Consider the following 13,142-nt stretch of genomic DNA (forward strand, 5'->3'; position numbering starts at 1 on the left):
TATGTGACACAGAGGGTCACTTCCAGTTCTGATATTATCCAGGAATGTGGGAGTTCCTTTTTCTACAACCTCCCTTCCAGGTGGAAGACATCTAGCTTTTGCCTGAGTGTCTACCACAGTAGAGAGCTCACTCCCTGAGCAAAGCATTCTTTGGGGTTTCTGTAATTGTGAAGGTTATCTCCCCACTCCCTGGAACTCCCATGGAGCCTCTCTTAAGAGCAAAAGGGACCCATCAAATCTCTCTTCACATTACAGTTCCTCAGTGCTGTCCTATCTTCTTTAAGTCATTCTTTTGGGGGCTAAACATCTCTATGGTGTTAACTGTTGTCCAGACATTTTATCATCTTGACCACTCTCGTCTGTAGAAACTCCAACTAGTCAGGGTCTATATTAGAAAACAACGTGAAGAACTGAGGGTGTTCAGGTGATAGAATTGCGTATCCACGCTGACAGGGATATGGTATCCTAGATGTGGTCTAACCAGTGCAGAGTGGGCTGGGGCTAAGGAATCCCCTTCTGGAAGCTTTTCATGTTCTTGTTTATAGAAGAAACATCTGCCTGTAAATGCCAAAGTAATCCCGGCTCACAGGCAGTACCTAAGATTTGATATTTGCTGGGATATACAAAGAACCATGTAAAATCAAATTTATTCAAAATCCAAACCGTGATTTCTAAACTGACATCACCTTTGGCTCCTCCTCTTGACTTTGCTGTTTCTGAGAGTGGGAGCCAAATTCTTCCATGCATCTCTGACTTCCTTTTCTCCACCATCTTCCTCCAAATAGTTATTTCTTCCCCATAGCGCATCCTCTTCTTCCTGGCCCCAGTTCCTTTCCCAAGTGCAATCCACCTTCCAGCCGATACTAGGAGTGTGCAAAACATAGGGCATTCCTGTACTAGTTTATACCATCAGACCTTCTTCATGTTGCGACAAAACAACTGGCTCTTTGGCAGTGCTAATCTGCATGTTCTTAAGACATATATGCAAGAGGGAAAAAGTGCATGTGACAAGAAGAAGATGCAGAACAAAATTATCCATCTTCTTAAAGGGCCTCATGTTGAAAAGGCCACAAGAGGAACACATTCTCAAACTGAGTAATCATCTACAAATAGTTAAAACAAAAGTTCCTTCAGCCACAACTGCACCTAGAGGAGTGGGGCAGAGGTTCTGATTGAGAACTTTGATTTCCCACAGATTGTTTGAGTCTTAAATGAAATTTGGAAAGGTTCCCTGACATCAAAGGCTGTTCCTTTTGGCTAATCGATTGAGTATGCTGTGCCTGTCCTCCCCCGAGCCCCCCAAGACTGGGAACATATGTCAGATTCTCCCTTTGCCAGTAATTTGGAGGCTTATGATAATAAAACATCCTTTTTCTATGCAAAGGAAAGGGTGGTCCTGGGGAATGTTAAGGCAGCAGAGAAGAGCAATGATTGACTCCTGCCTGAAAAAACATACAAAGCCTGATCAATCCCTATCTGAATATCATCTGCATAATTTGAAAATAACACACTGAAGGGAATAGGACCAACCTCACTATCTTGCTCACATATACCTCTGGAACAGCTGCCAGGGCCTCTCGGAGTTGATTTTGTTCAGTTCGGCAGCTCTCACTTGAAACCCAGGCAGAAAATGAAAGTGAGCAAATTTACCTCTGGCATTCAAAGAAATGCTTTTGGTCAAAGAGAGTATTTCTGACCATGACTCATTTTCAAAAGAAGCATTGAATTCGCTTTGTCATATTTGCCTGGATCGGGCTCAATCGGCCCTTTTATGATTTTTAAAATACCCTATATAGCCGGGATGGCATTTATTAGGCTTCAGCTATTCAATATTGCATTTCAATATATAAAAGTCACTGTTCAATTGAATATTGAATTTTCTAAGGAAGTAAACCTACAGAAAAGAAATTTGCAAGAATCTAAAATAAATGAGCTTGAGGAAGATCAAAATGCCCTTTTGGCTGTTTCAAAGATCAAAAGATCTCTCTTTTATAGAAATCAGGAGTGGTTTGAATAGCCTCTTTCCTCCACCACAAAGCCCCGTTTTTTCACTATCATTGATAGCTTGGGACTGCACCATATTGGTATGAGAGGCCCTGGGGAGGAGGGAAGATGGTTTCAGTCCCCCAAAAGCACCCAGGACGTTTGTGTCTGGAATAGCAGGTTTTTCATTTAATTTAGTCTCGAGCCCAGTAGAGAGAGAAAATGAAAATCTGTCCTCAGTTCCTTCAGGAGGAGGGGTAGACTTGAAGGACATGAGAGGGTCTCTTGATAATCGTTTTTAAAGCGTGTGAGTATCTTTGTCTCTGTTTCTCAGAGAGGCTGGATTATATTGGATTATATATCAGGAAGTTATCTTTGGGTTCACACTACCCTCAGTTCTGCAAAACCTTAGGAAGTTGTCTAATCTCCCCACGTCTCTATTGCTTCATGTATTAAGTGGGGATAATAATATGCACTTCATTGACTTAAGCTCCTTCCTACCTTGGGGCCTTTGCTCATGCTATTTCTTCCACCTAACTTGTGCTCAGCCTCCAGGATTCAGCAGGAATGGCTTTTCTTCTGGGAAGCATTCCATGAACTCCCAGACCAAGTTATACCACCTCTTTTTCTCCTATCAGACAGTGTGCTATGGTTTTCCTTTGTTGCAGTTGCCTTAACTGTAACGGAGAACATTCTGTGTGAGTACTGGTGTCATATATCTGGCTCCCTCTATAAGGGGTAGGGAAGCTAGCTTATTCACCCATGTCTACAACTAAAACACAAACACAAACAAAACGTTTGTCGAGTGAATGAAATTAATGGAGATAACGTGATCAAGAAATGGCAATTCCTACTATTCCCCTGTACTGTGAGCTCCTGGGGGCCCGGGTGAGCCTTGCCTCTCAACAGTGTTGAGGTGGAGCCTTGACAGAGTAGCTGATCCGGGAACGTCTGTGGATGTGCAGACAGACATCATCAATCATCGCTCCAGCCAACTGCGTACCTCACCTGCCTGTTTCTTTGTTGTCTCTCGGAGAGCGTGTTATTGGAACCCTTGTTCATCCCCTTATGATGCAGGTTTTCTCTTTCCTGGGATGATTCTTCTGATTTCACAGAGAGCTCCCTAGGAGAGGTCTGCAGTGAGAGGCAAGAAACTGGGCGATGACCCTGGTGTGTCCAGCACTGGTTAAAGTGTTGAGTGGGGGTTGGGAGGAGCTGGAGAAATCAGCCCAGTGAGGCTTACAAGTTATATCATATATATATATATATATATATATATATATATATATATATATATATATATATATATATATATATATATATATATGTATATATATATATGTATATATATGTTTAAAAGCTTTTAACTTTTAAACATCACCACCACCATTATCATCTCCATCATCATTAAGAGCTAAAACTTTCTCTACAGTATAAAAAAACCGTTGCCTCCTTCTCCAGGAAAAAAAAAAAAATTCCCATCAACACTATAAGCCATTTATGGTTGGAAATTCACCATTAGGATCTTTTTCCTTGGGTTAAGGCAAATACCCATAAGAAGTTATTTTATTAGTTATTAACTACTTATTGTAAATTAGTTTATCAACTCATTTAGTCTGTGAAGATGGTGGTGGAGGAGCAAGCATTAAGGGACTTGGTTGCTTATGTAGGCAGGAAGTGTCTCTGCCAGAGTTTAGTTGTAGATAATAGAATTCAGTCTAGCTATTCTTTTTAAAGCAAAAATGGATTTCGTGCAAGAAATGAGGAGCTTACAAAAATCCCTAGAAAGGCTGGAGGAGGAGGCTTTCAGCAGAATTTCCACGAGTCACACCCTAGAACAACACCTCAGAACTGACCCACTGAGGTATAGCTGCTGCCTCTGCCACGATCAAGCTGGTGAAGAAGGAAGTCACCTCGACAACTGCTGGCTCTTGCACCTCACCACATCTACCCCAACCTGCACCAGCAAAGCAACCCTTGACTTGCCTCTCAGTAGTCACAGCGCTAGGGTGTGGACCCACATGTCTCCTCCTTGTGCTGGCTAGCAGAAAGGGTAGGTGCAGCCTCCACCTCGACATTTACTTTCAGCTTCAGAATGTCCTGGGGGAGTGTCTGCTTGGCTGAAGTCAGGTTTCATGTCAAACCTAAGCTGCAGAGCACCCTGGGAAATGGGACCATTTAGCTTGTCAGCCTCTGCAGGGCCAAACAGTGGCTCGTAAGGGGTTGGAATGCATGAGGGTGAGCCAGCCTACAGGCTACATGGTGGGGGTGCAGGAGAGCATTTCGGAGAGAAAGGGAGAAGGGGCCGAAAACAACCTCGACTGACCTCACCACTTTGCTTAGAGCTGGTCCTGGTTATTCAGAGGAGGCATTTTAGGAATGCCACATCAGGGAGACATTGGAGTTTTCTCTGGGCGGTGGTTTTGAGGTCTGCATGTTGACCTATTTATTTTCTTGAGTAAATAAATAGCCTCCTTCTTCTATGCCCCTGACATTTATGGGGGGTGTTTTAGTTCCTTCCTTACCAGAAGAGGAAAGGTGTTCAGACTCATCTGCAACTGGGTGGCCTTTCTTCAGGCTGGTGTCCACTGGACTGAGAAAACACTCTCACTACAGTTGTTGAAAAGAGAAGCTTTATATGCACCCCAGGAATAGGTGGCACTTCTACCTTCCAGGTAAATCGCTATTTCTCTGATGAGGAGACTCCAAATGAGGGCTCAAAGTTGTTCACTTTTGGATGGATCATGGAAACCCCTCTGGGTTTTGGAAGCAGGCAGTCAGTGGCGCTATCCTGCCATCTTCTTTTGAACATTCAATCCAGCAAACACCTTAAGCTTTAATAAACATCTTCTCTTTTAATAGCACTGACTCCAAGCTAATAAGGCAACTAGCACATCAAGTGAACATAAATTTCTCATTAACAATTTATGTAACTTTGTTGAAGAGAGCAATTCCAACTTCTGCTAACTGAGTTTGTAACAAAAAAGATGGATCCATTTTACTACCACCCTCAGGACCTTAATCACACTCTGGGAAAGGTAAAGTGACTCTCATTAGCAGACTAAGAGCTAAAATCCAGGATGGGATAGAAGGTTCCAGAACACAGTAAGAGCCCAAAAACTTCAACAGGATTATAAAGCAGAGGCACAGACTGGCATTTCACAGTGTTTTGAATTTTATTGGCCAGAGGAAGAGCCCTTTGACTTGAAGCTAAAGCCGTGCATAAGACTTTGAAGATGCTGGCTTTAGGATGTGGGTGATGTGTTCAGTTCTCCCTCTGTACTTAAGATCTTTCTGTGGAATGTGGCACAACGTGCTGGGTAGACCTGTAAGAGGACTTACGCTTTTCAGCTGATCCAAAGCTTTTCCCTCTGGCTGCAGGAGGTGGCTGTAATTTAGGAGTTTCATAACGAAGGGCTGAGCGAGACTTCCTAAAGTGACAGCCCTGTGGGGAGAAGAACATGTGGCGTGTCTGTGATCGGCCACATGTGATTGAATTTGAAGGGATTTAATAATTCTTCTTGAAATTCTCAGCTTTTCCCTCAGACATTCCTCTGGAAGCCTGATTAAACGCGTATTATTTCTTCTTAAGTGATTTTACAGGTTGCTTATTTTGGATTTATGAGCATCAACACATTTTAAAGGGTGTTAGTGGGCTCTACTGCTGGCTACTTGTTCTCTAAATCATTAACTTCACTATCAGCCTCGGATAATAAGAAATCTTTCAAATGTCACTTTTTTTTTTCTTCTTACGCATTCATTCAGGCAACAAGTATTTTTTAAACACCTTCTGTGTGCTAAGTTCTAGAAATACTCCAATGAACAAGACGGGCAAGGTCTTGCTCTCACTACAGTGTAGAAATTTAAATAAAAAGTTTGGTAAAGTCTATATTGTTGTGAAATCAGGAGGAATGAATTTGAATTTGAATTAGTCTTCCTTTCCCATTCAATAAAAATCAAGGTCAAATGGAGAGACACAAACAGGTTATGGTTCCTCTGCGTTCTGTTGGTGTGTGGTAACATTTAAAGTTGGAAGATGAGGTGAGTGCGGGGGTGGGGGGGAAACTACTACTTTTCCTCTTGTCACCTTCTCCCAAGGTACCTGTTCCATAGAATTTGACAGTGTCCAACTGTTCTAAGTCTGTAGCTCCAAAAGAGAAAATGTGCCGGCAGAAATCCTTGCACTGCCTGTGTGGGGAGACACATCTTCGCTACTACAGTGTATATAAAATCTTCTCTGTGTCCCGCTATCAGGGCTGGGGTGCAAGGCGCTGGGTCCAAGGGGGAGTGCGTAAAGGGACTGTGATTAAGTGAATCATTTAAATCATGATGGAGAAGAGACTCAAAAGGCAAGAACTAGGTAACTGGAACTATCTGGAGAGGTGAGGCAGACAACGGCAACAAGTGCTAGTCACAAGGTCAGGAACAAGTAGGTCAAGGTGAGGGCTCGGAATGGAGGCTGTGAGACATGCTGGGCTGCAGGATATTGTTATTCTATTTATGTGAAGCCATGTTGTCAAGTGTCACGGGTAAGGCCTTGTCAGCTTAGAAGCCCTTGTTGGGGCCACGCACACAGAGCTCACCAGAAGTGGCGAGCTGTGCCGCAGCGGGAAGGCTGGCCTCAGAGCAGCCTGTTGACTTCTCCCGTGGCTTGGGGGAAACCTGGATGAAGAGGATGTGGGAGAAGAGCCAAGGCTGCCACCAACTTCTCAGGAGAAAACAGTGGTCAACCCAAAACAAGGAGTTCAGCAGCATCCCTAAAGCTGACACTTTACAAAGTACTTTCCCACCCATCTCACCTGTTCCTCCCGACGGCCCCGGATGCAGACGGGTGGCTGGAGGGAGGATGGCTCTTCTCACTTGATGGATGATGAAAGTGAAACCAGCGAGAGCGAGTGAGTTTAACGTCACATGACTGTGTAGGGTCAGACTGAGAGCTTGAGTCCAGAGCTCCTCATTTTAGCTGCAATTCTCTTTCCAGTACAATTTACATAGTATTCAAATGCTATGTAAAAATAAGCAATAATGAAGCACAGCATTATAAACGTATTGACCCCCTGAAACCTGCGGTTGTTAAGCCAAGTCTCTGTGATTCCTTTGGAGACTTTGGCAATCCCCCTGGCCGCCGTCTCCTTTTTCATCTTTCTGGAGTTGATTGGCACGGGAGGAAATGTGTCACTGAGCATTCACTACGTCTGCTCCCCTCAACGTACAGACTGGCATTCTATCTACAGCCTCAGTCCTATGGGTAATTACGATCGTGGAGTACCAGGAAACATTTATTCAGTAAGATTTCACTCATTTGCTTATTCGATTGCTGAATTATTTTCCAGGAGTAAATCAGAAGGTTTTACCATTCTATTTGCTTACTTTAGTTGGGAAATCTGAGGGAAATGAGTCCAATTCACTCTTTACATTTCTAATTAAAACTTGTTACATTTCAAGCTTTTTGACAGAAAAAAAAAGACAAGAAACATTGTGTAGAAGGCAGCTTTGAGAAGACACAATCCATGTGGTTGCTTGAGCAAGAAGGGTTAAAAAAGGCAACAACAAAAAATCTGCTCGTTTTTGCTAGCTTAAAAAAAAAACAACTTAAACCATCCTCCAAATGTAGCTTAATCCATTTTCAGACTCTATACATTATGCATCAAGATTTTGTACAAAAGGGATTTGAGAGGAGCGTTTGCATGAAACCACTTCAGTGGATTAAATTTATAGTTCAGCATATTAGACTCGAAAAGTATACAAGACATTTTGAGCCCTGCCTCTTTCCTTATGTGCAAAGTTCCTACTTCAGGTAAATAACTTTTTAAGAACAGGTGGATTCCAGCTGCTGTCTTGAAAAAAAAATTAAGAAAGGATTGGGTCTTCCTTCCACTTAGCTTAGCAATGGCTACAGAATCTTGAAGAACATAAAGCATAATTGAGAAGGTTGATGTAAGCAGTTCTGCAGTTCCTGAGGTTCTTTCAGGCAAAGCCATCCTATCCAAGGTGGAAAAACTAAGGTGAAGCGACGTTCCCAATAAAAGGAGCTCATACAGTTACCTCTGCAATGACTGAAAATGCTCCCAGATTTTGTACAAAATGGACTTGCCACTATGGTTGAACAACTGGATGGAAAGCTCAGAATCAATCATCCAGATGTCTTCACCTAGTGGAAGTCAAACATCATTGACAGCACTTCTGGATGTTTGGAGGGCTACTGCAATTATTATTTTGTTAAGTAATGGATCATTGGGATCTTGGAAACATAGCATCTATTTTCTCTTACCCCAGAGTACATGTGCCACCGGAGGAACATACTTTAACGGAGGAAAAGTCTGGTGCATCCAAAAAGCAACCCATTTCTGGGCTGTGAATGATGGGAGGTCCTAGGTTGACAGGCAGTGTCTGACCCCAAGGCATCATTACCTTGGGCTGTCCAAACCATGGGCTGTCCAAACAATCTAAAGAGTATCTGAGAGTTTCTATGGTAACTTTTATTTTTTTAAGTGCTGAAAAGTTTCTAGTGGCATGGCTGGTTGCCTGGGCTACAGTGTTGTGTTGACAGCTCTGGTCCTTTTCCTGGCAGCTGAAGATTAGGACAGTGACCAATGAGAGTGTGGAGTTCTCCTCTGAACTTTCTGCCAGACTGGTGATTCATTTTGAGACCTACATTTTATGAATGCTGTGAATTCAATGCAATGTAGCTGTTGAGGTGTCTACATTCAAACTGGATTCCATTAACTTTATGGTGTGATTAAATGTCTGAATCATACGGACTCTGGGTTGAACTTATGTGCCTTCTGAAAGCACTTTACAAGATGGGCAGCTTCAGTGAGTGTAATCTGAGGCATGGGATTAGGAGAACAAAACCTGAAAGGATATCAGCTCAAATATAACAAGGATCTAACAACCCAAATTTGAGAGTTGAGGCAGACACTTACTCTCAGATATGCAGAGTGGAGCGCTATTCAGCATGCACATTTTTTCCTTCAGAATACTCGATTTTTGACATTAGAAGGGACTTGGTGGTCTGCCATTAGGCTGTTTTTCAAACTTTAAAGTACCTAAGCATTAACTGGGGTTCTTGTTAAAAAATCCCAATTTCCAAGTCCTGCCTTCTGATTCTGAAGGGCTGGAGTGGGGTGCAGGAATTATGGACCTCCTTGGGAGAAACTGACTTAATCCTCTTACATCTGGAGAAGTGATGTGGCTCACCTATGGCCTGGATTGCAGATATTGGTTAGAGAGCAAGACCCAGAACTAGATCTCTTTACATTTGCTTTAGGGATCTTTTACCAGCTACTTAGTTCACGCTCATCAAGATCGATATTTATGACGTGGAAATTGTCAGGTTTGAAAGCCACATGTACCGTGTTAGAAAAAGTAGAGAAAAATATGGAATGGCAGAGAGAGAGTGAGTGAATGAGTGAGTGGCATATTGCTTGCCATTTACCAAAAATGAATTTTGATATCTAAAAATTTAAGGTACTCCTGAGGTGTTAAATGGGAGCTGTGCAATGCTTCTTCATATATTTGAATCAATTTTAGGCAGTTCCTGATATAGTCATGTATAAAATACTTTCATTTCTGCATTTCTCTTTATGGATTTCTTTGGCTTCAAATACCCTACAAATATATAGCATTTGGAAATTCCAGAATTGATGAAATTAAAAACTTTTTTATTATTGCTGACCATTTGTACTTATTCTTTAATTTTTTAAATTTGTGAATTATTTTTTCAGATTCCTTCTAACTTCCTATTGCATTGTTAGCATTTTTTGTATTGATTTTTAAGAGCTGTTTATATATTAAAGTTATTAACTTCACATCTGTCACACATCTTGCTGAAAGTATTTTTCTCAGTTTTTTGTTTTATTTTTATTTATGGTAAATTTTCTTTTACATGAAGTTCAGAATTCTTCTGTAGTTAAAATTATTCTTCTTGCCTGTTCTTGTCTTTGTAATGTTATTTCATTTCTTTTATTTGTTAAGCCCTCTGTATCACGAGATCAGGAAAAGAGTCATTCATAATTTCTTCTAGTTATTTTGTAGTTTTAATATTTGCATTTAATGCTTTAACTCGTTGGTATACTCTGTGAAATGTAACATATAAAACACACACATATAACATATAAACATTTTTCCTCAAATAATTAATTGTCCCAGCATCATTTCTTATAGATTCCTTTACTTTCCCATTGGTTTATCAAGTATATCATAAGTACCCTTTATTGTACACTGAGATACTGTGCTAAATATTTTTAATGAATTTTAAATTTTAATGAATGTAGACTTCATTTGATCCTTACAATAAAAATCTTGTATAGTTATTTTTATTCCCGTTTTACAGATGAGTGAACTGAGACTTAGATAGCTAATAATGCTTGTCTACAAAAGGCAGATCTGAGAGGGGAATCTCAGGATTTAAGTGCCTCCAAATTCATAGACTCAGCCGCCCAAGTAAATTTCACCATAAGACAGATACTGAGTATTATGGCTCTTTGGGGGTTCTTTATTCTGTTTTACTAATTTGGCTGCTATTTTTGCACTAATATCATACTTTAAAGTATTTCAGCTTTGTAACATTTTTAAATCAGAAAGCCATCTCCCCTTGTTACTGTTGCAGTATTCATGTTGACCTCAGACTAGCATTAGTAAATACAAATCCTAAGATTTTTCAATGGAATTACACTTAAAATGACATCTTTACAGTATTTAAATTTTGTATCAAGCAAAATGCCCATTAGGACAGTTTTATATTTTTCTTCACATGGGTCCTTTACATTTCCTATTTTCACCTTAAATATTTTGTATGTTTGTTACTACTGTAATAGATTTTTTTCCCCATTATATTTTCTAACCATTATTAATTTGTAAAAAATCTATTTTTAGTCTTTATTTTTTATCTGACTTCTTATTTTTTTAATTAATTAATTAATTTATGGCTGTGTTGGGTCTTCGTTTCTGTGTGAGGGTTTTCTCTAGTTGCGGCGAGCGGGGGCCACTCTTCATCGCGGTGCGCGGGCCTCTCACTATCGTGGCCTTTCTTGTTGCGGAGCACAGGCTCCAGATGCGCAGGCTCAGTAGTTGTGGCTCACGGGCTTAGTTGCTCCGCGGCACGTGGGATCTTCCCAGACCAGGGCTCGAACCCGCGTCCCCTGCATTAGCAGGCAGATTCTCAACCACTGCGCCACCAGGGAAGCCCAAGACTTCTTATTTTTTTAGAATAGATTTTCTCATGAGTTTTCAATGTATACAATCTTATAATCTACAAATAATAATTATTTTAGCTTTGTGTTAATTATACTTTTAACTTCCTTATGTTGTCTTATTGCAGGGGTAGGAAAAGCAAAATACCAGTGGTGAAAACAGCCAGCCTGTGTTGTCTACTTGCCTTCTCTTCCTTCTACAAAACATTCATGAAGTTCCTACTCTGTGCCAGGCACTGTGCTAGATCTTGCAGATAGAGCACAGAACAAGATAGAAACAGCTCCTGCCCTCCTCGAGGTACAGCCTGGGCAGGGAGACAAACATTAAACAGATAAATTATACGACTAATTCATTAATTCCAACCCTTATCTCACTTTTGACTTTAATGGAAATGCATCTGGTGTTTCGATCTAAGCCAATTTGAGATCTTCTTTAACCTGCTGTGTTCTTCTAAGGCTAGTTTGTAGTTTTTTAAAGTCGGGGATGTCCCTGGAATTTTAAGAAAAGGCTTCTCAACGTTGCCTTTTTTTTTTTTTTTAACCTATTGTCAATCCATCCATTTTATAAGCAATAAACCCAAGGCTCAGATGGGTAATGCAGCACGCCCAACATCCTGCAGTTTTTTGTGACAGAATCTTCCGTGGAATCCACCTTCTAGAAGTCATCTCAGTACCATCAGCGCAATGTGTCTATTCACCCAAAGCTATGCACTGGTGTATCCAACTCAGATTGGGAGCTTTTTCAGAATAGGAGCCGTTTCTGGGAAGCGTTCTGTGCTTCCCTGGGTCCAAACGGTACCCGATGCCTTCTAACGGTTGCTGCTGTAAAGACTCTCTACCAGAGAGGGCAGGGAAAATGGGTAACCCGGCTTCCAGTGGGTTGGTCCAGAAGCTGGCAAAAGGGCAATGACACTGAAAGGCTAGGGTGCAGCATCAACCTCAACCTCTCAGAAGTGATGTGTACTTCTTGCTAGTTAAAAAAGTTAATAGAGAATTTATGGAAAGTACAGAAAAAATTTAAAAATCACCTGCAACCTTACCATCAACAGATAACTCCCATTTTATTCAGATGCTTTATCTTTGCATATCATTTTTCCCCACAAAACACATATCATATTTAATGATAGATTTTCCCTCTGAATCATGAACAATTTCCCAAGTCTGTAATTGCATCATCTTTTTGTTTGTTTTGTCTCCTCAGTTTAGCCCTGGCCCTTGAGTTTTGCTTTGCAGTGCTCTGGTGATTCATCTGTCTATTCATTTTGAAATGGTTCTAACAAATAAAGGAGCCTATGAGGACACCTTGAATAAAGACACTTAACTGAATCTAAAATGGTCACACTCGGTTGAATGAATGATGACCTTGTCATCAAAATTTCAGCAGAAAGGAAATGGTACTAATAATTCAATATGAGTCTAGCACCTTAACAGATGAAGAGATTTGGTTTCAAAAATTTCTAGCTAATTTTCATAGACATGTTGGAATGCAGTAGCTCCTTCTGTGGCAAACATTTAAAAAACCACACCCACACATAGAGATAATAATCAGCACCAGTAGCACAATCCTTGAAAAAGAAGAAAAAAATACCTTTTGTCTATCTACCTACCTATCCATCCACCTAAATTTGGAATTGAAGAATGCTGAGAATGCTAGGACATTCCAAGGTATAAAACGTTATGGGGGCTTCCCTGGTGGTGCAGTGGTTGAGAATCCGCCTGCCAATGCTGGGGACATGGCTTCGAGCCCCGGTCTGGGAAGATCCCACATGCCGTGGAGCCTGCGCTCTAGAGCCCGCGTGCCGCAACTACTGGGCCCGCGCACCTAGAGCCCGTGCTCTGCAACGGGAGAAGCCCCCGCAATGAGAAGCCCGTGCACCGCAGCAAAGAGTAGCCCCGATTCACCGCAACTAGGGAAAGTCCATGCACAGCAACAAAGACCCAACGCAGCCCAAAATAAATAAAAAT

Source organism: Eschrichtius robustus, chromosome 7, assembly GCF_028021215.1.
Source record: "Eschrichtius robustus isolate mEscRob2 chromosome 7, mEscRob2.pri, whole genome shotgun sequence".
Classification (NCBI taxonomy): Eukaryota; Metazoa; Chordata; class Mammalia; order Artiodactyla; family Eschrichtiidae; genus Eschrichtius; species Eschrichtius robustus.